A 27,291-nucleotide genomic window follows, 5' to 3' on the forward strand; every position below is an offset into this window, starting at 1 on the left:
AATGATCCTTCTGGCTGCTGGGAGGAGAATGGGCTGGGGCAGGGCATGAAAGCCGGACAGCCAGAGAGGAAGCTATAGTAATAATTCAGGGGAGAAATGCTGGTGCCTCAGATCAGGGTGGCCAGGCGGGTGGTGGATTCTGTTAGATGAGAGATAGGGGTGGGTGTTCTTCTGTTAGATGAGAGATAAGGGACAGGGGAGAATCCAAGACGATGCCTTAAAAAGTTAGGTGGTTGGAAGTGCCCTGTGCTGAGATGGGGAAGGGTGTGAGGAAAGCAAGTGGAGAGGGAGGGTCACAGAATTGAAGACCGCTGGCAGACATTTAGGGATTCCAGAACAGACTCCAGCCTGCCTCTATTCCCCTGCCTTTGGGGGTGGATTGTGGTTCTGAACTCAAGTACTGTGGCTCCTAAACTTGGCCTCAGCATCACCCTGGAGTGTTGGGAAATATGATCCCTGGGCCCCCAGTCTACCCACTCAGAAGTTTCCTGGGGGTGCTGATTCAACCAGTCTGGCTCTGTGTGTGGGAACCTCTACCCCAGAGGTCAGGGTGTCTGTTTCCACTGGGACCCTGGTGACCTCTGTCCTCCTCTCTCGGGTGGCCCTACCCAAGTGAGGGAAGAGGCAGTGGTAAGAGAATGAGGAGGGAACCCCAAGAAAGACAAATGGGCAGGGGCCGCTGGAGATTCCGAGATGCTGAGAGATGCCAGGGGAAAACAAGCCTCCTTTTAATTTTGGCCTCATTTCTAAATAATCCCAGCTACTAAGAAAGATATTCCTTTGCTTCCTGGGAAGTAGCTGGGGGAATCACCCAGAGGAATTGGCAAGTGACACAGAACACAGAGGTTCAGGCCTTGCACCATGCACTTGAGGAGGTGGAAGTCAGGGGCACTCGGGCCCTGGGCTCACTCCAAGCTGAGCCTGCCCATTGAGGGCAGCCCAGTTCATTCTGGACTCATCCCATTGGTGGGTCTTAAATGGCCTAAAGGTCCCTTAGCCTTGCTGGCCTGGGAGGTAGGGAATATTGGCTTGGGAGAGAAGGGACTATTCCCTTGCCCTGACCCTCTTCCTCTGGAGTTATCTCTGAGGTCTCTGGCACTTCTCCAGGGAAGCCCTCCCTCACCCCGACCTCACTCCCATAAGTGGGTCACGTCCCCCACTGTAAGCACCCACTTGGCAATCTGTTTCCATGTTCACCGACACGATCTGATTTCACCTGCAAGGCAGGCCTGCCATCTCCTTTTACAGACAAAAGCACTAAGGTTCAGAGAGTTTAAGCTGCTTGCCCAAGGTCACACAGCAGGCACACAGCCTTGAACTTCTGCGGCTGTGGCAGATCTGGGTAATGTGGCCCCCAAATCTTTTGTTATAGCTGAACGCCACCGAACAGTGGAAAGCTACAGATACCCAAAAGGATCAGATGAAGCATCTCAAGGGACCAGATAAATCTCCACGCTGGGCTCAGGCAGAAGATGGGGATCCTATGCCCTCCTAGCGACAGGACCCCAGAAGCCAATCTCAACTGAACACAGTCCTCCCCTTTCCCAAAGTCAGCTGTTTCTCTTCCCTGGAAATGCCTCTGAAATGTCAATTGTGGGCCACCCACCCTCCCTCCCCCCTCGGCGAGTCATGTAGCAGCTCAAATATATTATACATATTAAAAGAATATATTCTCTGGCAGCCCTGAAGGGGATAATGAAACCTATATATATATATCTATATATTTATACACAATGGATTGGCTGGAAACGCTCTGAATATCCCTCCAGCTGTGGCAACCCTTTGAAATATGACACTCCAGCAACACCTCCCCCACTGGCGGGCTGGCGGGAGACATTAAAGATTTAAAAAAAAGGGAAGAAGGAAGGAGAGGAAGGAGAAGAAAAAGGAGGCAGCTGGCTTTTGCCTTTGGCTGTGCAACAGCAAACTGTGTTTAAATATTAAAACCACCCATCACCGGGCCCAGCTGTCCGCCCCCTTCAGTGGCCTGTGTACACACCGAGGTCTCCCGTGGCAGCTGTGGCTGAGGGTTGCCAGGCAGATCGAACCTCTCCCCAACTCCAGGACTGGGGAGCGGGAGGCAGGGAAAGCAGGGAGGAGGCTCTGCTTCAGATCTCAGATTCTGGGCTTGTCTAGGCTGGCCTGGGAAATGGGGCCTGAAGGGGGTGCGGTGGGCTGGGGGGAACTTGGCAGGATTTGAGGTAGAAGATGTAGGTTTGGATCCCGACTCTGCCTCTTAAGTACTGTGTGACCTTGACCTTGGGAAAGTCTCTTCGGTCTCTGGGCTGCAATTTTCTCATCTATGTGATAAGAGAGTTGGACTGGATCATGGGACTTTAGGGGTCCATGAATATTCAGAAATTACAGGCTGAATTGGTGGGGGGGCAGCGGTTGGTTTCAAGGGAGTCGTCAGGCTCATTAGAGTGACTGGTCCTTCTCTGAGCACACAGAGCATCATTTCTATCCCCAAACTGGTGCTTTAGGGCTCCCCAGTCAGGCAGGGCCTGATTTTTCCCATGTCCCAGCTGCTGTAAGGGAGGAGCTTGGAGATGTTTATTAAGGATCAGCGCTATGGGAAGGGACATCTTGTTCCAACAGTATAATTAAAGGTGAACCACAGTGACAAGAGCTGTCTTGCAAGGTGGTGAGCTCCCTGCCACTGAAGGAATTCAAACAGATGCTGAATGAACTCTCTGGTCGGGGGGGGCAATGCTGTACGACAGATTTCAGCATTTGACAGGGCCTGACTGTGAGGTTCCTTCCACCCCCAAATGTCTGTGATTTTAATTTTCTTTGATTGAGGACTCTATAGAGTTTCAACTATGACTGAGGAGGGAGAGAGCCATTTGGGGTTTCTGTAAACATCATGAGCATGTAAAATGGCAGGAGTGTGGCTTTGCCTCCTAGACATCTCTCTTGATGGTTGTGGGCATCTTGCCACCTTGAGTGAAATTACAGGGTTTAAATATATGTATTTTAAGGCACCATGGCTTCCCATGTGGCACAGTGTAAAGAATCTGCCTGCCAATGCAGGAGATGCAAGAGACTCAGGTTTGATCCCTGGGCTGGGAAGATCCCCTGGAGGAGGAAATGGCAACCCACTCCAGTATTCTTGCCTGGGAAATCCCATGGATAGAGGAGCCTGGTGGGCTATAGTTCATGGGGTCACAAAGAGACATGACTGAGTGACTGAGTGTGCACACACACACACACACACACACACACACACACGATTCTAAACTCACACCAAATATTTGATCTTTGGCTCAACTGGTAAAGAATCCGCTTGCAATGCAGGAGACCCCAGTTTGATTCCTGGGTTGGGAAGATTCGCTGGAGCAAGGATAGGTTACCCACTCCAGTATTCTTGGGCTTCCCTGGTGGCTTAGCTGGTAAAGAATCCGCCTGCAATGCGGGAGACCTGGGTTTGATCCCTGGGTTAGGAAGATCCCTTGGAGAAGGGAATGGCTGCCCACTCCAGTATTCCGGCCTGGAGAATTCCATGAACTGTATAGTCCATGGGGTCACAAAGAGTTGGATATGACTGAGCAACTTTCACTTGGCTCAACTGAAAAGGCAAGGCTTCATTCTATCCCTGGACCCAGTGAGCAGTGGAAGGCTCTAGCATGGGGTCTCCTGAAGAACTCCCAGGGAGACAGGGTTAGTTTGACTACCCTGGGGTGGAGTATTTTCTCACCTGCTAACTCTGAAACAAATCCCCAAATTGGGATGTTCCAAGTCTAAGATCAGGAGTCAAAGCTTTCAGGATTTCAGAATCTAAAGTTTCTATAACTTGGGGTTTCTGGGAGTCAACAGTTCTAAGACCCTTTGAGTCAAGAAATCTTTAAAAAGAGGTCACAATGGGCCTTTCTATGAGGGATATATATTGAAAGTTAGAGGTGCTGAGAGGGGAATATAAAATCTGGTTTTTGTTTGTTTGTTTGTTTCCTAAGGTGAACCATGTACCCACAGAAAAGAAATCTGTGAAAAGACCCCATGCAGAAATCAAAGTAATCTAGCTTTTAAGACTTAGAAAAATACAAAGTATTTTATATGTTTGGGCAGGACAGGAGCTCAGGTGGGGGTCTGCTAAAGGGATAGAATTAATTGCATGCTGGTAAACTCATTCTCAAAAAAAAAAAAAAGGTCTGTTTTTTGTTTTGGTACCATTTGCCAATTTCCATGGTGTAAACATTCCTACTGTGGCTTATTCAAGTTGCAAACAGTTTAACAACCAGTTCTCAAAATTTCTAAAAATGTACCAGTTGCTTCTGGTGAAACTAGCAGAAGCTGGCTATAGTACGTCGTGGGATGGGGTGACTGCCCAGGCCGCTGTAGTTTCATCCAGAAGGGTTGGGAGGGTATATTATAGCTATGAGGGCAGTTGTTCAGAGGGGAGGAGGGCTGTGCTGATTTCAGTGTATCTGCAGTCTGATGGGAAGTCTTCCTGCTTCTAGGGGAGGGAAGCAGGGGCTTCTACCTCTGGGTCAAGCTGCGGTGGGGATTCCTAACTGCTGGGACTAGGGGGAGAGCTGGGAGGTGGGAGTGATAAAGAAGGGCAGGAACTACCTTTTCACCCAGGGCCACTTCTTGGTGAAGGTGGGACATGTGTTTATTCTCATTCAGTTATTTATTGTAGCTTTATGAAGAGCAGGTGTGAATGCGCCCATTTTACAGATGAGGAAATTAAAGCTTCAAGAGACAAAGGTATTTATTTTGGGGTTGCCAAAAATTAAAATGATAGTAGCTAGGGACTTCCCTGGTGGTCCAGTGGTTAGGACTCCATGCTCCCAGTGAAGGGGGTCATGGGTTTGATCCCTAGTTGGGGAATTAGGATCTCACATGCCATAGGGCGCAGCCTGAAAAAACATGTAATGGTAGTAGCCAAAATGGATTGAGCCTTTCCTCTGAGCCAGGCCCATGTTGAACAGCTTGACTTGTTTCTTAGGCCAGGGTCCCCAGAAGTCTTGGCCTAGAGATCAAGACTCCTATGCAAGAGATGTCTTAAGAGAGTGTGTACAGGTGAGGGGTCAGGTAAGGGAGCAGCCGAATCCCATGGGGAGCTCTGGAGTTGGAGGGGTGTCTCAGAGTTTGTCCTACCTGGAAGCAAATGAACTGGGCTTTCACATTCCTGGACCTGTCAGTCATTGGTTGTGGGCCCCTCGAGGGGTGCCTAGACCCAGGCACTTCAGCCCAAGTTCAGGTCTCAATACAGTTTGCAAACCCATAGGAGGTAAGCTGTGGACACACACAACAGGGAAAGCGGTTTGGGGCATCCACTTCTATTAGCTTATTTATTTCCTTGCAACAGCTCTAGGTGGTATTATTATTACCCCTACTTTGCAGATGGAGAAAATGAGGCACAACTCAATCAAGATCACACAGCTAGTGAGCGGCAGAGGCAGGCAGAACCCAGGCCAAGCCCAGACCTATCCCCAGCTCTCTTTGTCCTCTTCTGAGAGGAGGGGAAGGTGGCATTGGGTGGGGGACCAGAGGATTGCAAGAGATGGAGGAAGACGCCAGCATCAGGGGTGGGAGAGAGAGGAGGGGACCCGCAAAGAAGGCACAGAGGTGGGGTTGCTCATACAGGGTCCCCTTTTCTTTCCCACAATCATCCTAGACATGTTTTCAGAGCCTCAGTCTTTTTTCCTATAAAATGGGGGTTAGTAGAGGTACCTGTGGAGAGAATTAAATAAGAAAATGCCCGTCAAGCATTTGGTCAGGGTGGCCCACCGTGTGGACCGACAGCCACAGTTGTGCTCTTTGCTTGGCCAAGAGGCACCAGCCAGGGCCCCAGATGTGAGCTCTGCCTCTGGCCAGGCTTAGTGTATGTGTGTGTGGACCGGGCGGCCTCCCTACAAAAGGGACCAGCTTGGGGCACTTGCCACTTACTAGTGCATCTCATTCCCCATGTCAAGCCAGGGGTTATTTATTTATCCTGATCTTATACAAATGGGGAAACTGAGGCTCAGTGGTCGACACTTCTCTGGGTCACCTATTCAGAAAGGGGCGAGCGGGACTTGATTTTGAGTCTCCTAATTCTAAATCCTGTGTGTGTGTGTGTGTGTTCATATTTCTCTCTCTCTCTGGCTGTGTATGTGTGAAGATTTGACCATTACTCATTCATTTCTTTATCTACGTACTCATTCCTTCATTGTATAAATGCATATGAAGTGTTCTGGGTACCATGCTCCATGATGTGTGTGAAGGAGGCCAAAACGGACATGGTCTCAGGGAGCCCCCAGCCTAACGGAGACAGGAGAGAAAAGCATCACATCCTGACAAACCTGGTCTCTGCAACTCTGCCTGGTGCTTCTTTCCTGTTTTAAAATTTTTTTGTGCCCGGTGCTTCTAAGGAGTGCCTAAACCAGGGAGCTCTGAGGTGGCCCGGGGCTCAGGGAGGGCTTCCCAGAGAGATGGTGTTTGAGCTGAGCATGAGTTGGTCAGCTGGCAAGGAGGGGTGAGGGGCACATACTCAAGCACACGAGCTGCCTGTGCCAAGGCCCGGGCCTGGAGAAGTGTGAGCCTCAGGAGGCTCAGTGTGGGGGCTGGTGCGGCTGGAGGGGGCTGGGGTGCGGTGAGCTGAGATGGGCAGTGGGCCTGTCTGGGTGTGGTCTTTGCCCTAAGAGCAAATGTGTCTTTGCAGATTTGTGTGTGTGTGTGTGTGTGTGTATGTCTGCCCCAAAAAAGCCTTCTGGGGTGGCAAAGGTGCTGGAGGCCCTGAGCAGAGGCCTGGTGGGACGGTCTTGGCATCCTCCCCAGCACCCCCACCTGGTACTTAGTTTCCTGAGAGGAGAAGGGCTGGTGACTGCAGAGTCCACGACCTGGGGCTGGAGGAGGCTCTCAGGATCCGGGGAGGGGTCTGGCTGGAGGAGGCAGGGATGGGGATGAGTGGAGATGGATGGGTCTGGAGGAGGCTGGGTGCACACCTAGGACAGAGCCACCCCCTTGGGCCTCTGTGACTGGGAAATAGACCTTGATGGGCACAGCCTCAAATGATGAAGGTGACTGGACCCTCACACACCTGCTGGTCCAAACCCTACTTTACATCTGAGGCCCAGAGAGGGCAATGCTTGGTAAGTGTTGCTCAGCAAGTCAGTGACTGCCCAGAGATCAGACCTGAGGCCTCCTATTTAACACCCTACTTAATAGCCAGTACCTTCGTTATTAACACCCTAGTTAACTACAAACACTCTACTTACCAGAAACCTTTCTTGTTGTTGAACATCCTAGTTAGCACCCTAGTGAACAGTAAACATCCTGATTAACAGTTAACACCCTAGTAAACTGCAAACATGCTATTTAAGAAAAACCTTGGTTGACAATGAACACACCAGTCCACAGTGAGCATCCTAGGAAAGCATCCTATTAACACCTTCATTAACAGTTAATGCTCAACAACAAGCGCCTTCACTGACAGCTGATTCTTTAGCAGGAGCTAAATTCCAGCTGAAAACCAGGATGAGACACTGGGGTGCGGTGGGGGTGGGGGTTTGGGGGTGTGGGAGTGTAGAGGGATGGGGTTGGGGAGTGTGGGAAGGTGGGGGGCCTGGCGTGGCCCTGTCTCCTTGCAGCAGCGCCCACCTGCCCACTCTGCCTCTGTATCTCCGTGGGTTGCCGCCAGCCTCCACTCCAGAACCCAGGTTTACAAAGGGAAAGATAAAATAGCCCTGGAACGTGAAATGCATTATTCAGCTCCAGCCTAAACGCCCCTCGCATCCTCGAGGGGAACTCAGGTTCTACCCATGTCAGAGATGAAAGCCCAGGCGCGGAGGGTGGGGAGCTGGGAGTCACTTGCAGTCTTTCTTTTTCTCTCACCCTCCCGCCCTCCCTGGCTCTTTGTCTCTCTTTTCTTTTTTTTCTCTTTGTCTCTCTTTTCACCCCCTCTCTCCCCAGCCCTCTCTCTCTCTCTGTGTCAATGCGTCCAGCTTGCTGAGTCTGGATCACTTTGGTCTACCTCACCCTCCAACTGTCTCTCATTTCTGGCTCCTTCTGTTTATCCAGCATCTTCTCTTAAACTCTAACTCTGTCTTTCTCCCTCCCCGTTTCTCTGTCTCTAATCCTCTCTCACTCCTTTTGTCACTGCTTCTCTCTCTCCCTCCCTCCTCATCTTCCAGATCTCAGCCCCAGTACCACCTCCTCCAGGAAGCCCTCCCTGACCCCTCCTCCAGACCCAGCTTATGTCCTTAAGTCACAGGCTCCTAGAACTGTGTTCCTTCCCTTCAGAGTCCTCACCTCTATTTCTTTTTTTTAAAAAAGTAGTTAATTTATTTTTATTTTTGGCTGTGCTGGCTCTTTGTTGCTGCTTTCAGGCTTTCTTTAGTTGCAGCGGCGGGGGTGGGGGGTGGGGAGAGGGAGCAGGGCTACTCTAGTTGAGGTACTCAGGCTTCTCATTGGAGTAGCATCTCTTGTTGCAGAGTACAGGCCCTAGGGCACACGGGCTTCAGTAGTTTGGGTGCATGGGCTTTGTTGGCCCTCGACTTATGGAATCTTCCTGCGCCAGGGATCGAACCTATGTCCCCTGCATTGGCAGGCAGACTCCCAACCACTGGAGCACCAGGGAAGTCCCTTACCTCTATTTCTAATGAATGATTACAAATCAGGGTGATGGTTCAATGTCTGTCTCCATCTTCCACCAGATTGTAGGTTTCATGCCTGCTTTTGCCTTCATCAGCATTGTATCCTCAATGCCTGGTGTACAGGAGGTGTGTGTGCGGGTGTGCGTGCTAAGTTGCCTCAGTCGTGTCCGACTCTTTGCGGCCCTAGGGACTACAGCCCGTCAGGCTCCTCTGTCCATGAAATTCTCCAGGCAAGAATACTGGAGTGGGTTGCCATGCCTTCCTCCAGCGGATCTCTTCCCAACCCAGGGCTTGAATCCATGTCTCTTAAGTCTCCCGCATTGGCAGGCGGGTTCTTTACCACTAGCGCCACCTGGGAAGCCCACACCGGAGGCTCAGGAGGTGCTTAGTGGATGTTTTTGGTGTATTGCCTTTCTCTCTGCCCTTCCTCCTCTCTCTGCTCTACTGGCAGCCTGCCTGCCCCAGCCTGAGGCCCCTCTTGTCTTTCATTTAACCTCAGGCCCCCTGGTCCCCACAGCTCCCAGTGGCCCAGGGTGGGCCTTGGCTCTCAGCCTTCTCATCTGGGACCCTCAAAGACCTGAGTGGAGACCCCAGACTCCTAAGCCTGATCCAGTGAGCGGGTGCTCACTGTATTTTTGTTGGAGGAATGAGTGTCACAAAGAGAAGGAAATTCAGTATTCCTGCCATCCCTGCTTGGCACCACTTGACCTTGGGCAAGTCATGACAATACTCTTGAGTTTCTTACTCCATCTGTGAAGTTGATGAAGTTGGGGTGAGGGGTGGAGAGCAAAGGCATTTGATGGGTGCCTGCACTATTAGCCATAAAGTGCCTGGTTGGTGTCTGTGACCAGCAGATGTTGGCACATTTTCTTCTGATATCTGAGCAATGAGGGGATAAAGCCGATTTGTTCCCCCCACCTCCGGTTGAAAAGCAGAGATATCACTTTGCCAACAAAGGTCTGTATAGTCAAAGCTATGTTTTCTCTAGTAGTTATGTGCAGATGTGAGAGTTGGATCATAAAGAAGGCTGAGCACTGAAGAACTGCTGCTTTAGAACTGTGGTGTTGCGGAAGACACTTGAGAGTCCCTTGGACAGCAAGGAGATCAAACCAGTCAATCCTAAAGGAAATCAACCTTGAGTATTCATTGGAAGGACTGATCCTGAAGCTCCAATACTTTGGCCACCTGATGCTAAGAGCCGACTCATTGGAAAAGACCCCGATGCTGGAAAAGATTGAAGGCAGGAGGAGAAGGGGATGACAGAGGATGAGATGGTTGGATGGCATCACTGATTCAATGGACTTGAGTTTGAGCAAACTCTGGGAGATGGCAAAGGACAGGGAAACCTGGCAAGGCGCAGTCTGTGAAAAGAGGTGGGCCTGACTGAGTGACTGAACAACCACCTTCAGGGAACCCACAGTGGGAGGAACTTGGGGTGCGGAGCTCTCTGGTGAGGGGAATGGGGGAGAAGGAAGTCTAAGTGTAAAAGAGTTCTTTCCTATGTGAATTACTGGGTGCCTGCTGTGTGCCTATCACCGGTCAAGACTTAGGCTGTGAGCAAACAAAGCCGAACCCTGTTCCTGGTTTCCCCTGCGGTCATTCCACCATCCGTGCATCCGGCAGATGCGCGCTGAGCACCTACTGTATACTGGGCACTGCGCAGACTCGGAGAGAAGCCGTGAAAAAGCCTGACATGACCATGCTCCTCTCCCACCCTTCTGTCTCTCTGCTCAGGGCTGGGAGTCCTTCCACATTCAGAATTACCTTCCTTGTGCCCATTCAAACTGTGAGGAGGGACCTGTCCTGCCCATTTGTTTGATGAAGAAACTGAGCATCAGGCCACCCACCCAAAGTCATGTGTGCTGGAAAGCTGAGGACCTGGATCAAAACTCATAACTGGCTGATGCCAGGGCCCTAATCCTCTGGGGACCTTGGGTTCCACTTGGCTTCTCTTTCGAAGCCTTAGTTTCTCTGTCTGTATGCCAAGGAGGTGAACAGGGTGATCTTGGAGCTCATCAAGTAATGTGGGTCAGTGGAAGGAGAGCTAGGGGTCAGTGGAGGTTGGGGAAGGGGAGTGCCCCACCAGCTCAGCCTCCATGGGACTCTCCCGGCTGCAGAGTCTGGAGGTGGTTCTTATTATTGGCTCCAAATGACTTTTGCATCCATATATTTGCTGCATTTTGATTTTGCATTCAATTTCCGGGCCATTCACACTGTCTGTGCTGCCTGGGGGATGTGAAATTGAGGCAGCCGGGAGCGCAGCTTGGACACGCCTGACAGCCACTGCTCCTCGGAGGGGGAATCACTGGACCGACTCCACAGTGGAAGGGCCCATGAGCTGAGGCTGCCCTGCTCCCCACATACCCTCCCCCCTCACCCCTGCCAGATCTAGCAGAGGGGCCTCCTGCTTGGGAGCTGGTCTCGTCCATTCCCCCCACCCCGGTCTGCATATACCTGAGATGAGAACCTCGCTGGTACCTAAGGCCTTTAGAAAAACCAGGCTGTGGTTTTTCACAGAGAATTTGAAATCCTGCTGGAAATGTTCAGGGGTATTTGACAAGGGAGACCAGATTTGAACCCCAGCTTGACCCCTCCAGCCTCTCTTCCCCAGTCACCATCAGCATGACTTTCTAACATTCAGTCTGACTTTGCCCCTTTCCCACTCAAGACCCCATTGCCCTCAGGCTTGGGTACAAGTTCCCGGCTTTCCAAGCCCTGTCCATGTCAGCCTCTTCTCGCCACACACCCTAAGCTCTAGCATCTCCCAGCAGTTCATACTCCCCAGTGTCCACACCTGTGCATAGACTCTTTCCTCTGCCTGGACCATCTGCCTCCATCTTGTCCTCTAAGAACTCTGGTGCATGCGTGCTAAGTTGCTTCAGTCATGTTCAATTCTTTGGGACCCTATGGACTGTAGACCACCAGGCTCCTCTGTCCATGGGGACTCTCCAGGCAAGAATACTGGAGTGGGTTGCCATGGCCTCCTCTAGGGGATCTTCCCAACCCAGGGATCGAACCCATATCTACCTGCATTGGCAGGCAGGTTCTTTATCACTTGGGGAGCCTTTAGGCACTCTTGAGTGAGTGAGTGAAGTCGCTCAGTAATGTCTGACTCTTTGCGACCCCGTGGACTGTAGCCCACCAGGCTCCTCTGTCCATGGGATTCTCCAGGCAAGAATACTGCAGTGAGTTGCCATTTCCACAAATTGTGAGAACATCAGTTAACCTTCTGTAACAAGCGCCACACTTAGCATTTTTTATGCCTTCCTTGCTTGGCACTCACAGCCCCCTAAGAGGGTTTCCTGTTACCAGCTCTTTGGAATTCAGTGGAGAGGATCAGAGAAGCCAAGCAAGTTGCCCAAGGTCACACAGCAGGATACCAGTGCAGTCAGTCCAACCTCAGAGCCCATGCTCCCAACCTCAGAGGCTCAGAACCCAGTTCAGAGACCACCTCCTGAGAGCACCCCGTCAGCTACACACACTCACCTCCATCCCAGCAGAGGGACCCCCTTCTTTGACACCTATGTATCTAGGAAGTTTTTGATGATTGCACTTCTACACTGGGGTGGTGCTCTTATTTTTTAGCATGTCCGACTCTCTCCCAAAATGCCAAAGCTTATCAAGGGCAGTGGCTGTGGGTTCCTGTGCTCAGCGTAGGCCTTGGCACAAAAGGTAAATAGAAATTAGGATTATTCTCGTCAGGTCAGGTACCCTGCAGCGATGATGGAAAGAACACGTGAAGTAAAAGTTGCAAACAGACCTTGTGTGGCTTCTAGGGGGAGAAGTGGGAGGGTATTATTATGCAGAGAGGTCACATGCATTGCCCGAGCCTGCACAGCAAAGATTGGTAATGTTGTCCCTCCACAAAGATAAGGCAGGGAGAGAAGGTGCTGAATGATCTCTGAAAATGCTCCCAGGTAGCTGAGTCAGTGGCATTCCAACCCTTGAACGCCGGCCTTGGGGAGTTTGGGGGAGAAGGAGGGTGCCTTTGGGGTAAGGGGTCTGATGGAGGCCATCTATCATAGCAGTAGCTGACACAGAGAGATGGGGGCGATTTTTCTTCATGGTTTGCAGACAAATGAGGTGGACAGAAAATGGATGGCAACCTGCGGGCTGTGAGAGGCCTGGGGCCGGGTGGGGAGCGGGCCATGACTGCCCAAGCGGTGGGGAACACATTTCCAGGCGACCTCTGACTCCCAAGCCAGGCTGCTCGCATCCGCTTAGGGTCGGAGGCAGCCTGGACCGGGGTAGGCGCCAGGACAGGAGAGGGGCGGGAGGCTGTGTGTCAGGGGGCCAGGGTTTGTGCAGCGGGCTGTGTGACCAGGGCAAATCAGGTCCTCTCTGGGCCTCAGCTTCCCCGTCTGGCCCCGTGACTGGACTGGGAACTCCGCAAAGGAAGGCACTACAGCTTCGACTGACAAGGGTTTTTGAGCCCTGCCTCATCCAGGCCTGGCAGGACCTGGGGCCAAGAAGATCACTGGCTTCCCCCCAAACCTCCGTATTCCTTAGCTGCCCTCCGAGGTGGCCTGGAGAGTCAGAAAAATGGACACAATCCCAGCAGAGGCCTCAGGAACCCCAGTACTAGACTTTCCCTACTTCCACATTGACCTTGAGCTATGGGGTTTGGGAAGCTTGGAATCTTAGAACCTGGGACACTTATCTCCCTGGAGACCCAGATCCTGCAGTGCCAAGTACGGAGGGTGTAATTCTCCACTCACCCCAGGTGTACAAGGAATGTCACTTCCTTGGCTTTCCTATGGGGCAATGTCATTTACGTGTGGGGGCCATGGTGGGAGAAACCCAGGGAGGTGGGGGTCTTCTCTTTCATGTGGCCAGAGGACATTTTCGGGACTGACGTGGGTCTTAAGGAAGGACAGTTGACCCTCAGTTGCTGTCCACCGTCAAGACATGCTGCCCCCCTCTCTGTTGCTGGTCACCCTGGGGTCCTGCTGTCCAGAGGCCCCACTGGGACTGGCGAGTCTCCCTGATGCACCATGTCAGGCTTGGGGGCCTCCGAGAGGTCCTCTCAGGCCTGTGTACCCAGACTTTTCTTCTCTGGGATTCGGTCTGGAGTAGGACACAGGTCACCCCTGCTCTCAGGCTTCCCTGGCAGTTCAGTGGTAAAGAATATGCCTGCCAGTGCAAGAGGTGCAGGTTCAATCCCTGGGTCGGGAAGATCCCTTGGAGGAGGAAATGGCAACCCACTCCAGTATTCTTCCCTGGAGAATCCCGTGGACAGAGAAGCCTGATGGGCTACAGTCTTTGGGGTTGCAAAGCATCGGACACAACTTAGAGACTAAACAATAACAACACCCCTGCTTTCAGGTCCTCCAGACCTGATTGTGAGTGCTGTTACCATCCTCAGGCCTGGAATTCAGGTGGGACTCCTTTCTGAGAGGCCTCAGCTTTCAAGGCTCCTTCTGTTTCCTCATCTCAAGCCCAGCTGAGGGAACTGTCTTGGGGTCTCAGGGGTGCCTGAGAGCCTGGGCCCTCTCCAGACCATCAGCCTGCCTCCTACCTCTGCTATTTGTGCCCCTAAACCCTCCTCTTCCTTTCAGGGCTGTGGCTTTGCAAACTTAAGACCAGGAGGGCACCAACTGGAAATAAGAAAAAGGATACATACTTCAAAAGGCTCATTTGACTACACTGAAACACGTGTTCAGCTGCTCAGTCATGTCCAACTCTGCGACCCCATGGGCTACAGGATGCCAGTATTCCCTGTCCTTCACTATCTCCCAGAGTTTTCTCAGACTCGTGTCCACTGAGTCGGTGATGCCATCCAACAGTTTCATCCTCTGTCACCTCCTTCTCCTGCTCTCAACACTGAGATATTAGAACGATATAATTTGGGGATATTGGAATATCAAAGTCACAAAAACCAGGACTACTTAATTTCCATTACAATCTTCCATTGGAAGATAGATATATAAAATGAGGCAAATTAGTAAACTGAGCATACCAGTTATAGGTAATGAACTTCAGCCACATGTATTGACATGAATAAATCTCAAAAATGTAATGGTGAGCGGAAAAAAATAAAAAGCAGAAATAAAAATAAAAATAAAAATCGCAGAAGGCTAAGTATGATTTAATATCATATAGGTAAAGATCAAAACCTCACCAGCGGTATGGATGCATTCATAAACAGTTAAAATACAACACAGTAGGATTCCTGGAGAGTGTTTCCTTGGGCTAGGGAGAAAGAGAAGGGGATTGAATTGAGGAGGGGTGTATACAGGGGTCTTCAAGTGTAGCTTTAACATTTCATTTTATTTCTTTTAAAAGGTCATAACTAATGTGTATTTATAAATATACAAATTTGTAGTATAAATATATAGTATAAATATACAAATTTCAGTGACTAAACACCACCAGGTTTTTGGGCTTCCCTTGTAGCTTAGTCGGTAAAGAATCTGCCTGCAATGCAGGAGACCTGGGTTCGATTCCTGGATTGGGAAGATCCCCTGGAGGAGGAAATGGCAACCCACTCCAGTATTCTTGCCTGGAGAATTCCATAGACAGAAGAGCCTGGCAGGCTACAGTCCATGGAGTCGCAAGAGTTGGACATGACTTAGTGATTAAACCACCAAGAACTGGAGCAAGTCAGGCATCATTCTAAGTTAAAACTAGGTAGTGAGTACATTGGTCTTCATTACATTATTCTTTAGATATTTGAAATAAGTCATAATAAAAGAAATTGTATTTTTTAAAATCCTGACTCTTGGATGAAGGAGATCTGTAATCTTTGGTGTTGTCGGGGATTCAGGATTCGGGCTTCCCAGGTGGCTCAGTGGTAAAGAAACTGCCTGCCAGTGCAGAAAACATGGGTTTGATCCTTGGGTTGAGAAGCTCCCCTGGAGAAGGAAATGGCAACCCACTCCAGTATTCTTGCCAGGAAAATTCCGTGGACAGAGAAGCTTGGTGGGCTACAGCCCATGGGGTCAGAGAAGGTTGGACATGACTGAGCACACACACACACTGTGTGTCTGAAACATCCAGGGTCTTACTAAGCTAGCTTCCATCCTCTGTGTGTGTGCTCCCTACCATGGAATGGCCCAGAGCTAAAGATGAGGTGAACTCTGGGGGTGGATGAGGTCGGGAAACAAACATAACCCTCATCTGTAGAAACTGCTCACAGGGAAGGGAAGTGACCTAGGGTGATACAAGAGAAGTGGATAATACATCAGGGGGACCAAGGAGGGGCCCCAGTGACTGTTAAAGCTGTGCCCTAGAGATGGGTTGCTGAGAAAACCAGGATGGGGTCTGCATAGCTGGAAAGGGATGTTCCAGAGCAGAATGCAGTGTATGGGTCCAGCCGGACAGAGTGGAGGCTGGTGGGCCCAGGAAATCAGTCCTGGAAAACCACACCTCCCTCCTCCCTGTCCTGTAGAACCCGGTCCTTCTCACCAAGTTCGCTTATGGCTTACAATCCAGCCCCTCTTTAACTTCAGCAGCATGTTTCAGGATGCATGTATGCCTGAACACGTGGATCATGTCCCTGCCTATGTATGTGCCTAGGCTTGTGTGCACATGGGGTGCCCAGGGTAATTTTAACTCCCCCTGGACCGAGTCCCTGAAACATCATCATTATTGCCAAATGACTCCCAGTCTCTTCTTTGCTTCTCTGCCTCCCATCTCATCCTCTCTCTGCTCCACATTGAGCCAAGAGTGGGGGAGATCTTTTTTTTAGAATCCAGCTTGACTCTTTTTTTTTTTAAACATTTATTTATTTGGCTGCACCAGGTCTTAGGTGTAGCGTGTGGGATCTTCGATCTTTGTTGAGGCATGTGGGATTTAGTTCCCTAACCAGAGATAGAACCTGGGCCCCTTGCACTGGGAGTATAGCGTTTTAGTCACTGGACCACCAGGGAGGTCCTGGGGGGAGATCTTTCTGAAGCACAAAGCTGACCCTGTCACGCCCCCATGTGGATGAACAAATACGTGTCACAGACAAATTAATGTGTTTACGCACATGGGCTCCTGCATCAATGTGTGAACACGTGTGTAAATACCATATTTTGCTTTCATATATATTTTCTTTTTGATTGGGTAATAATTAGACATGGTAAAAACTTGATACAATGAAAAAGATACAGAGGAAAGGTCAGCATCTTAGTGGCTGACTTACGGAATGATGGAGGAAGGACTTCCAAAAGTCTAATCCTCCATAAAAGCAATGAGAACACTGGAAAAACTCTCAAATACACTTGCTTTGAACGCTGGCAATTAACTAAAGGCGTACAACAACATGAGGGGTGTCAATTCAAGAAAAGTGGCCAAATCTTGGTAAGAACAATGAGTTTTGTGATGTTTCAATTTACTTTAATCTTATCCCCTCTCCCCAGCTCCACGTTTTTACCGACAGCTTTGCAACCACAGTACCTGTGCAGACCATCAGCCTAGCAGCCGCCAGAGCAGACAGAGCAGGTTCGGAAATCCCCAGAAGTTTCATTCCCACAGAACTGTCATTACTTGACCTGTTTGGCAACTTGCTCAAAAATTTCATTTTTAGAACTGGTCTTTGTTTGTCCTGAATCAGAGCTCTCTCTGTGCAAAAGGTCTATGTCCCAGGGCTTTTTGTGACAACAATTAGAAGCAATTGTTTAACATCACAGCTCCCTGAGGCAGTAATACCTTAGTTAGAGCTAAGAAAAGAGTAACCAAAAATCTTAAAAGAAAATTGAGGGAATGAATGAGGGACTTTGAAAATCCCTAACATATCCTGGGATTCTAGAAGGCCATGTGCATGCCTAGGAAAGATGTGAGAAGGCCATAATGTTTCCCCTGTGGCTGACCTGAGGCTCTATGTAAGCAGAAAATGAAGACAGAGTTTTAAATTCCCCAATACATACACTCAGTCCTATGGGAAAGACTGAGACTTACATGTTCACAGCATTTCAGAAAACCTTAAATGTCTAGTCATTAGCTGACCCCTAAGTTAACTGAGCAGAGACTTCAATGGCCACACTTGATGAAGAATACAGGGTTTACAGAATTAGTTCAGGAAAGTCACTAAGAAAACAAACGGTAGCAGCAGTTACAGCAAACCAACAGAACAAACCCTGAAGACAGGGAACTGATTTTCAGAGCTCACTGTCCAGGAAAACTATCCTTCAAAAAGAGTTTTGGCAGCTAAGAGTCCATGCTTCCAATGCAGGAGGCTCGGGTTCGATCCCTGGTGGGGGAACTAAGATCCCACCTGCTGAGGGTGTGGCCAAAAAAAGAGACTCTATCAATGATAATATGTACCATCATTTTACAAACTAAAAAGAAAAGAAATGAAAAAAAATCACTGCTTACTTTAATTGTAAGGCATATGCCAATTTCTGGAGAAGAAAATGGCAACCCACTCCAGTATTCTTGCCTAGAGAATCCTGTGGGCAGAGGAGCCTGGTAGGCTGCTGTCCATAGGGTCGCACAGAGTCGGACATGACTGAAGTGGCTTTGCATGCATGCATTGGAGAAGGAAATGGCAACCCACTCCAGTATTCTTGCCTGGAGAATCCCAGGGACAGAGGAGCCTGCTCGGTTGCCTTCTATGGGGTCGCACAGGGTCGGACACCACTGAAGCGACTTAGCAGCAGCACCAGCATGCCAATTTCAGGCTCGTTAGTGTCTTTAAAATGTAGCTCTTGGCATCAAAGTAGATAGTATATCTTTCAGTTCAGTCAGTTCAGTTGCTCAGTCTTTGCGACCCCATGGACTGCAGCACGCCAGGCCTCCCTGTCCATTACCAATGCCCGGAGTTTACTTAAACTCATGTCCATTGAGTCAATGATGCCATCCAACCATCTCATCCTCTGTCGTCCCCTTCTCCTCCCACCTTCAATCTTTCCCAGCATCAGGGGCTTTTTCCATTGAGTCAGTTCTTTGCATCAGGTGATCAAAATACTAGAGTTTCAGCTTCAACATTGGCCCTTCCAATGAACATTCAGGACTGATTTCCTTTAGGACGGACTGGTTGGATCTCCTTGCAGTCCAAGGGACTCTCAAAAGTCTTCTCCAATACCACAGTTCAAAAGCATCAATTCTTTGGCGCTCAGTTTTCTTTGTAGTCCAACTCTGACATCCATACATGCTGTGGCTGCTGCTAAGTCGCTTCAGTCATGTCCGACTCTGTGCGACCCCATAGACGGCAGCCCACCAGGCTCCCCCGTCCCTGGGATTCTCCAGGCAAGAACACTAGAGTGGGTTGCCGTTTCCTTCTCCAATGTTTGAAAGTGAAAAGTGAAAGTGAAGTCGCTCAGTAGTGTCCGACTCTTAGCGACCCTGTGGACTGCAGCCTACCAGGCTCCTCTGTCCATGGGATTTTCCAGGCAAAAGTACTGGATTGCCATTGCCTTCTCCCATCCATAGGTGACTACTGAAAAAACCATAGCTTTGATTAGACGGATCTTTGTTGGCAAAGTAATGCCTCTGCTTTGCCAATACGCTGTCTAGGTTGGTCATAACTTATCTTCCAAGGAGCAAGCGTCTTTTAATTTCATGGCTGCAGTCACCATCTGTGTCTTCAGTGTATCTTTCCTCCCCTTTTAATATATTTTTGCAAGTACCTGTGTTGGGATGTCCCCTGTGTGTAGTGGACATTTCCAGTGTCCCACGCATATTCCTGGCCTACTTTGCGGGCCCCAGTGAACAGCTCTTGCTTATGCTAATGGCTTTCTGGGTCTCCTCCTAAGGGCGTTTCCTTGGTGCACTCAGCTTAGAAATTCAGGAGAATTAATGCCCAGGAGCAACACTCAGCCATTGAGGGACAGGAGTTTCGGACAAACACTCCAACTTCCTTGCACAGTTCCAAAGTGCGCTCCAGAGCGTGTCCACAATTCCTGCGAATGTGTGTAACTCCTCAGGACCGAGCCCCAGGGACCTCCATGGGCAAATCGTTCATTCACATACCCTCCTTGTCTCTTGTCTTCCGCCCTGTGCTTCCTGCCACTCCAAGTCCACTACTTATATTCAAATCCCTATCTTAGCATCTTTTTTGTAGAGAAGCCAGATTTAGACTCTGAGTGTACATGTGTGAATATGGTGTACACATGTTCGTGTTATGAGTGCATAGGAATCAAGGCGTGAATGAGGGCATGTGTGCACCTATGGCAGCTTTTCTCTTTGAGAACAGGTGTGATGTCTGTGTGTGTGCACATATTCATGTTTGTACACACACTCCAGTGCAGATGCTTCCACTGCTGGCTCTGCACACCAGTGTCTGGACAAAGGTAGGTATCTGTCATATGGTGCGTGAATGGGCTCTCACTCCTATTGAAGGGTATGCTTGTACACATGCATGCGCTGGCGAGGTCAAAGGAGCTCGAGAAAGGCCCCCCAAGGCCCTCTGGTGATTAGGAACCTCTGGTTGGATGGTGTTGGGGGACGGCCAGGGTGTGCGCTGTAATAGCCACCTGTCTCCGCTTCTCTCTCTCCGCGGCCACCTGTCTGGAGACAGCCTCATCAGGCTGGTCCTAGATGTGTGTTCTCTCTGACGGGAGGCAGCTGGAGCGGCTGTCAGGAGCCTCGCCGGTGATAGCAAGCAGTCTGCCTGGCACCTGTCGGCAGCTCCTAATCACTGTCCTGGTGATGGCTCCTGGGAGGGAGGGAAAAGGTGACACAGAGCAGCTATTCTTGGAGTCTGGGCACTCTTCACTTCACTGTTCCTTGTCCCCTCTACATGGGAGGGTGAGCCCCAGTTCCTGTACCTCGTCTGGAATCACAGAGCTCACCCCTGCCCCCAAAGGACTGACCTCACTGGCTTTGACTCTGGCCTCTGCCACTGACAGCCTCTACTCATCTCTTTTTGGAGGAAGCATTAATGTTAGGTCTCCCTATGTTTCCCACTCCCACTCCCTCTGCCTTCAAGGCTTTGACTTCTCTCTTTTGCCTGGAAGAAGTTCCCAGGAAGGACAAGTTGGGCTCCTGCCTCTAACACCCCAATCCCAGTGTTTGAGGCTTGAAGAGGGAGACCAGGTGGGCTCAGCTGCCCATAGCCAAAAAGGACAAGGACCAGAGGCCAGGCAGCATAGGGACCCCTGGAAGCAACTCTGTTGGTGTTAAAACGAGACCACCAGTTAGTGGGGAGGAGAAGGTGTAGAGAAGGGCCCCAGAGTCCTCCTAACTCTCAAGAGTAGGGCCTGCAGACCACAGAGCAGGGTGTCAGGATCCTGGGACAGAGGCACAGAGATCAAGACAGGGCTGAGGTCCAGGAAAAATTGGAGGGAAAAACCTCATGCTTCTAATTGAGCCTACCAATTGTGAAGGAGACTGGCGCCCCCTGGACGCCAGTTCAAATCCTAGCTCCTCCAGTTATCAGCTCTGTGACCTGAGGTGAATAGCTTCACCTCTCTGAGCCTCAGTTGCTACTATTATAACATGAAGATAACAGTGCTCAATATAAGGAGATAATGTTGGGGAGGGCTTCACTTAGAGATGGGCATAGTGCAAGCACTGCTATCCACCTTGGGGAAAGAAAACCACAGCTCTGCCTACTGGGATTATCTGAGAAAAGCTTAGGAAATACTGCCAACTCTAGCTCCCTACTGTTGGTGGATGAGGACTCAGAGCAGCTCTCAGGGTGCACTTGACCCCTCAGTCCTTCACTTCCTAACTGTATGACCTCTTCACACCTCAGTGTCCTGCCCTATAAACTGGAGATAGTAATAGAATACAGAGTTTGCTTGTAAGAATAAATTGCTATTAGTTGCTCTAGGAGTGAAGGACTTGTTAATTACTATGAATGTTAAAAATTAACTGCTGCAAGAATTCATTGCTTTAGAGTACCCATCACAGTGCCTGACACATAGTGAGACTCAGCATTAATTAGCTATAATTACTGTCATTCTTGCGTCAACATTTGAGCACCCACTCTGTGCCAAACTTCATGCGAGGCCTCAAGGGTCTTGGGAGAGAGTGCAGAGCTGGGCTTGGTTTGATCCCTGAGCACTCAGTCCAGGTAAGAGGTGACAGAGGGGAAATATAGAGACATCCAAATGTGTGGAAAGTACCAAACAGTACAAAACAGAGTCATAAAAAGGTGAGATGTGGGAGGGCTTCCTGGAGGAGAAGCCCTTTGACTAGTGTTTTGATGTCTGGGAGTGTAATGACAATGTAATTAATGTTTATCAAACATGTGCTCTGTGCCAGTAATATTGTGTTTTGCCTGTATTATGTTACTTAAGGCTCATAATAGTAATAATTAGTTAGGGCTATCATACCCATTTCATGGATGAAGAAACTGAGGCTTAGAGAGACTAAGACATTTGCCAAGATCACACAAGCCTGAATTTAAATTCCCAGTTACTTGCACTCTGAAGCCCCACACTCTTCCATTCACCAAGTAGAGGGATGGAATTTGCAGAATTAGAAAAAGGATGGGTACAAGCATTAACTGTACACCTGTTCTGGAAGTATGCCAGACCCTGGGCTAGGCCCTTGGCCTACTTTATCACATGCAATCCTTATAACAAGCCATATGAGGTAGACAACAATTTATTCCCATTCTACAGATGTGGCAACTGAGGCTTGAAGTGGTTGAGCGTTTTACACAAGATCAAACTAGAAAGTGGTAGCACTAGGATCTGACTCTAGGTTATCCAAATCCCCAATCCATGTTTTGTCTCAAATCTCAGTCCCAGGTGTTATGTCTCTGACATCAGGCATATGCCCTGGGAATAGAGAAGTAATTGTCCAACTCTCTCATGCGAAGAGTTGACTCATTGGAAAAGACCCGGATGCTGGGAGGGCTTGGGGGCAGGAGGAGAAGGGGATGGCAGAGGATGAGATGGCTGGATGGCATCACCGACTCGATGGACATGAGTTTGCATAAACTCCGGGAGTTGGTGATGGACAGGGAGGCCTGGCGTGCTGCGATTCATGGGGTCGCACGGAGTCAGACATGACTGAGCGACTGAACTGAACTGAACTGAAATATTTAAGAGTCTTTAAAGGGAATAGAGGATGGAGTAATTGGGGCTGGATTGCAGAAAGTTATCAGATGTCTGTTCATGCAGTTCATATGGCAGGCAATGGGGAGCCATGAAAGATTATAGAGTAGGGGCATGGTGGGGTCAGAGCCACATCTTCCATAGATAAATCTCACTGCAGCACCTAAGATGGATTGGATGGGGGCGAGAGATGGAGCAGGAACCCCACCAGGTGATGCTAATGTTAGATGACAAGTGATATGGACAAAATGGCCTTCTGCTAGGGAAGGAAAACAGAGAGCTCAGCAATGAAAAACAGCCAGGGGCAGGGCCATTAGCCTTATCAAAAAGCTGATTGTTCTTAGCAAAGTATTTAATACAATTTCCCACTATTAGGACCCAAACCTGGGCTAGCAAGATTATTAATTCTAAAGATAATCATTAAGCTGGGCGGATGGTATTTTAATATATGGCAACAGGCAAGCTATTGTCATTTTTTCCCTTCTATCTTGATTGCGGGTCATCCAATTAGGGCTGGCGTCAAATGCCCCTTCCTGGAGGCAGTGAGATAAGGCTTAATGTTCTCAAACAAGAGCTATTGGCTGTGACGAGAGGTCCATAAATATTAATAAATCTATAATTAGTTCTGTGAAAAGGGGGATCAATCCAGGAGAAGATTCCGCCCATTAATACGAGAAATCACTTTTGCAAAGTTGCTGGGAAAGCAAGGCTTTTCTGTTCCAAATGCCAGACTGTTCTTTGTTCTGAGAGGATACAGTTCTGTTGAATCTACCAGCCTCTTGATTCACATCTTATTCTGAGATAGTAACTGGGGGTGGTGAGAATACCCAGAGGGCTCATTCAGGAAGGAAAGACTTTCCAGAGGCAGTGAAAGAAGGTTGGGGTCCCCATGATCTTGTCTTTAATTAGTTTAATGTTTAACTTTTATAATTTTAAGTTACTGTGTTTCAGAATCCCAATAAGAAAAGACTTCTTATTTTTCATATAAAATTCATGTGGGATCATGGGCTAAATGAAGGGGGCTTGTAGAACTGTACCCAGAAATTCAAAAGTGTTACTTTCCTTTTTTTGTTTTTTGTTTTTTTTTGCCTGTGCCACTGGGCATGTGGGGTCACAGTTCCTCAAACAGGAATGGAACCTGTGCCCCCTGAAGTGAAAGTGCAGATTCTTAACCACTAGACTTCCGGGCAAATCCAATATGTTACTTTTCTATTAAAATTTTTTTATTGAGGTCTAACATACACCCAATGAAACACACAAGTCTGGAAGTGTAAAGCTCAGTGACTTTTACATATGTTTATCACTACATGAATGTGAGCAAACTCCAGGAGATGGTGATAGAGGAGTCTAGTGTGCTACAGTCCATGGGGTTGCAAAGATTCAGAGACAACTTAGTGATTGAACAAGAACAACAACCACCACTACCTAGATTGAGATAATGTTTCCATTACCCCAGAGGTCTCCCTTGTGCTAGACTAACCAGGTAACAACTTTTTCCATTTCTACTACCATAGACAGTCTGCTTGTTCTTGAACTTCACACAAATGGAATCATACAACACAAAGTTCTGTGTCTGGCTTCTTTCACTCATTATTATGTTTCTCTATCATAAGTGAATCATTTGTTCTTAAATAACTTTTTCTGCTTTTTGCCTTATCACAAAAGTAACACTTGTCCTGTATAAATGACATAAAGTGCAAATGACTAGAAAGGAAACCAACGGACATCACCCTTATACTTGAGTACTTCTAAGAGCATCTACCTATATTTTAAAAATTAGACTAATTAGGCATGTCCATGGTTGAGATTTTGGAAAATGAAAGACCTCTGGTTGCAATGGACAGAAACTCAACTTCAACTAGCTTGAGCAAGATTCAATTTGTTGGCTCATGTAACATAGCAAAAGACCCATATTCCCCTAACAGTGGAATCAGGAATTGGAACAGTGTATCTCTTTTTCTCCCCATCCTTCCCTGCCGTGGCTTCACTGAAGCAAAAAGTTTCTTCTGTGGCCGATAAAATAGCCACCAACAACCCCAGATTCAAGTTCCCATTTCAGCAACCCTAGCGGAGAGGGCACAACCCACGGTTTTTATAAGCAATCCCAGGGCAAACTCTGATTGGCTTTGCTGGGGTCACATGATCATCCTTGGACCAATCACTCTGGCTATGCTAACGAAGGACTTTTGATTGGCCAGCCTGAGTCACTGCTAGAGCGGCTGGTGACTACTTCAACCCCTCCAGGAGCAGAGGGGCGAAGGGGGGAAGCGTTCCCCCAAGAGCACCCAAAGAAGGTAGGCTGGAAAAGAGTGCTGGGGTCACTAAACTAGGGGACCCCATGTCTGTCCTCTCTGTGGGGCAGGAAGTCCTTCAAGGAGGGGGCTGGCGTGGCTTCCCCTCCTTGGCGCTCTCTTACTCAGCTGTTTAGTCTTCTCTTCGCCTTCTGTGCCTCCACCTCTTTTTTTTCTTTCCCCAAAGCCTAAAAAAGCTTTGGGGCTTAAAAAAAATGAGCCATCCTGCGGAGAAGACAAACCTTAACCATCTAGTCAAAACTAGCCAACTCTGAGCTCCTGCGTACACCCGGCCAGCCTCCCGGCTGGGTCCTCACCCGGCATCCAGCCCAGAGCCTGGCACCAAGGCGGTGCCTTCAGATGTTGTTTGACTAAATGGATGGAGATGGTGACAGCACTCCTCGAGCATTCGCGGTGTGCCAATTCTCCATAATTTTCTAGACATCTTGCTTTACCCGCACAACTGTCTTCGGTGGTAGTATTTTGATTTCCATATAACAGATTTGCTCTTTTATTTATGTCACTATATATTTGCTATCGAGTGTCTAGGGGGTGCAAGACAGGCAACATACTGGCTCTGTTTCACGAAGCTTACAGTCTAGAGGATGGGGAAACTGAAGCTGGCAGAGGCGCGGAGTGGGGCCTGGGGAGGTGGGTGGGGTCTGGGAGGGGGAGCCTCTTTCCATCTCCATCTGGGAGGGGTCCAAAACAGGGATGAGAGAGGTTACCCGAGCTCTGAGCTGGGCTTGGAGGGGATGGGGACTCAGCAACTGCTTCCCCGGGAGCCTGGACCGGTTTCAGCCGGTCCAGGGCGCCCGGGCTGCTCCAGCCGGGCCCTCTCCCCTCCCTCTTACCCCCTCCGCTGCCTCGGGCACAGTGATTGACGCGGTAATTGGCGCGCGTAGGCACCAGGCTAATTGAGGTCGGGCTGCAAATTGCTGCAGCGGTGGGCGCGGGGGCTGCGCGCTCTCCCTCCCCTTGCTGGGCCCAGTGTTGGGGTGAGGGGGTGGCGCGGGGCCCCGCCCCTCCGTTCCCGGTGGAGGGGAGATGCTGAACTACAGCCGGCCGGTATCCTGAGGACTCCCGGGCTGTCTGATTTCAACGGGATGGGAGATTCCAGGCAGGGGAGCAGTGGGGGCAGAGGCCCCCCAGCCCAGGTTGAATCCCCTCCCTGATGCCTGCTCTCCTGGGGAGGGAGGGGCAGGAGAAGTATCCCAGAATCTATCTTTGCCTCATCCAGCAGCTGGGGGCTCATGTCAAATAATTTCCCCTCTTCCAGCCTCTATCTCATACACTCACTCACTCACTCACTCACTCATTCCTTCATTCACTCAAGACCTTTATTGAGTGCCTTGTGTGTTTTGCGCACTGAAGAGGAAGTTGAAATCCGACGACATGGTCCCATCCTCTGGACGCTAAATACCAGTGGGGAGACAAACCTACCAACCAATATTTATTATTACAGAGGTGCTGGGAGAGGCCTTACCTGCAGAAATTATTCATATGGTGATCAAAGTGGGTAAGGGGGCCTCTCTGTAGAAGGGACAGCTGAAGTCTGAGGGGTGAGAACACAGTGGGAGTGGGGGTATGTGTGTGTGTGTGTGTATGTGTGTGAAGGGGCAAAGGAAGACCACCTCTCCAGGAGAGGTGGGCAGAAAAGGCCTGATCAACTGGGGTCCCATATTGTGCAGGTCACTGCAACTTGCTTGTTTGGGCTCACATCCTCCTGAGATGGAGCCATGTTGATACAGAAGCCAGCCCTGCGGAAGTGATTTCTCATCTGCTGCCCAGCAGGACTCTTGTTTGGAGAGGGACAAGGAAGCTGACAGGGTTGGAACCTCAGTGCAGAAGGCTGGCATGGGGAGGAAAGGGTACCACATGTACCAGGTAGGACTTCCCTGGTGGTTCAGGCTCAGAGCTTCCGATGCAGGGGATGCTGGTCCCATCCCTGGTTGAGGAATTACAATCTCACATGTCAGGTGGTTGGAAGAAGACATGGCAACCCACTCCAGTATTCTTGCTTGGAGAATCCCAAGGACAGAGGAGCCTGGTGGGTTACAGTTCATGGGGTCGCAGAGAGTCGGACACAACTGAGTGACCTAGCACACATATCCATACTTGCAAAGAGATGGAAATTTTTAGGTAAAATAAACAATAAACTATTATCAAGTGAGAGGAAAGACTGGGAGCCTGGGGTAAGAGACAGACAATCTGTATCACTGGTAATAACTGAATATTTAAATGTGTGCCTATAATACTTTTATAATAATTTTTAAACTAGTTTCTAAACAAAAGCAAGTGAACCTCGAAACCCAAATCCCTGGAAGCCACATGTATATGTATGTCTTCCAGTCACTTGACCCTGATGCTCTGAGGATCTGTCAGAAGTGGTTTTCACCCAACCCAGCATCATCACTGGGACATGTCTGCTTTGGTTCAACGAGATTGTATCATCTATCTAATTTCTTTCTGCTTTGTGTTTTATAA

The 27,291-nt window shown here is 49.3% G+C and overlaps 1 long non-coding RNA gene across 2 annotated transcripts in view; it reads left to right on the forward strand.

Moving 5' to 3' along the window:
* LOC122682103 overlaps nucleotides 1-27,291 on the forward strand; it is a 44,004-nt gene that overhangs the window by 6,167 nt on the left and 10,546 nt on the right. The window contains exon 1 of one of the 2 annotated variants that reach the window (XR_006337208.1): nucleotides 24,730-24,807. The exons of the other annotated variant lie outside the window; for it this stretch is intronic. This is a non-coding gene — a long non-coding RNA (uncharacterized LOC122682103). Of the gene's footprint in view, nucleotides 1-24,729; nucleotides 24,808-27,291 lie in introns of those variants that run through there. 2 annotated transcript variants of the gene reach the window in all.

The sequence above is a fragment of the Cervus elaphus genome, chromosome 23, assembly GCF_910594005.1.
Source record: "Cervus elaphus chromosome 23, mCerEla1.1, whole genome shotgun sequence".
Lineage (NCBI taxonomy): Eukaryota > Metazoa > Chordata > Mammalia > Artiodactyla > Cervidae > Cervus > Cervus elaphus.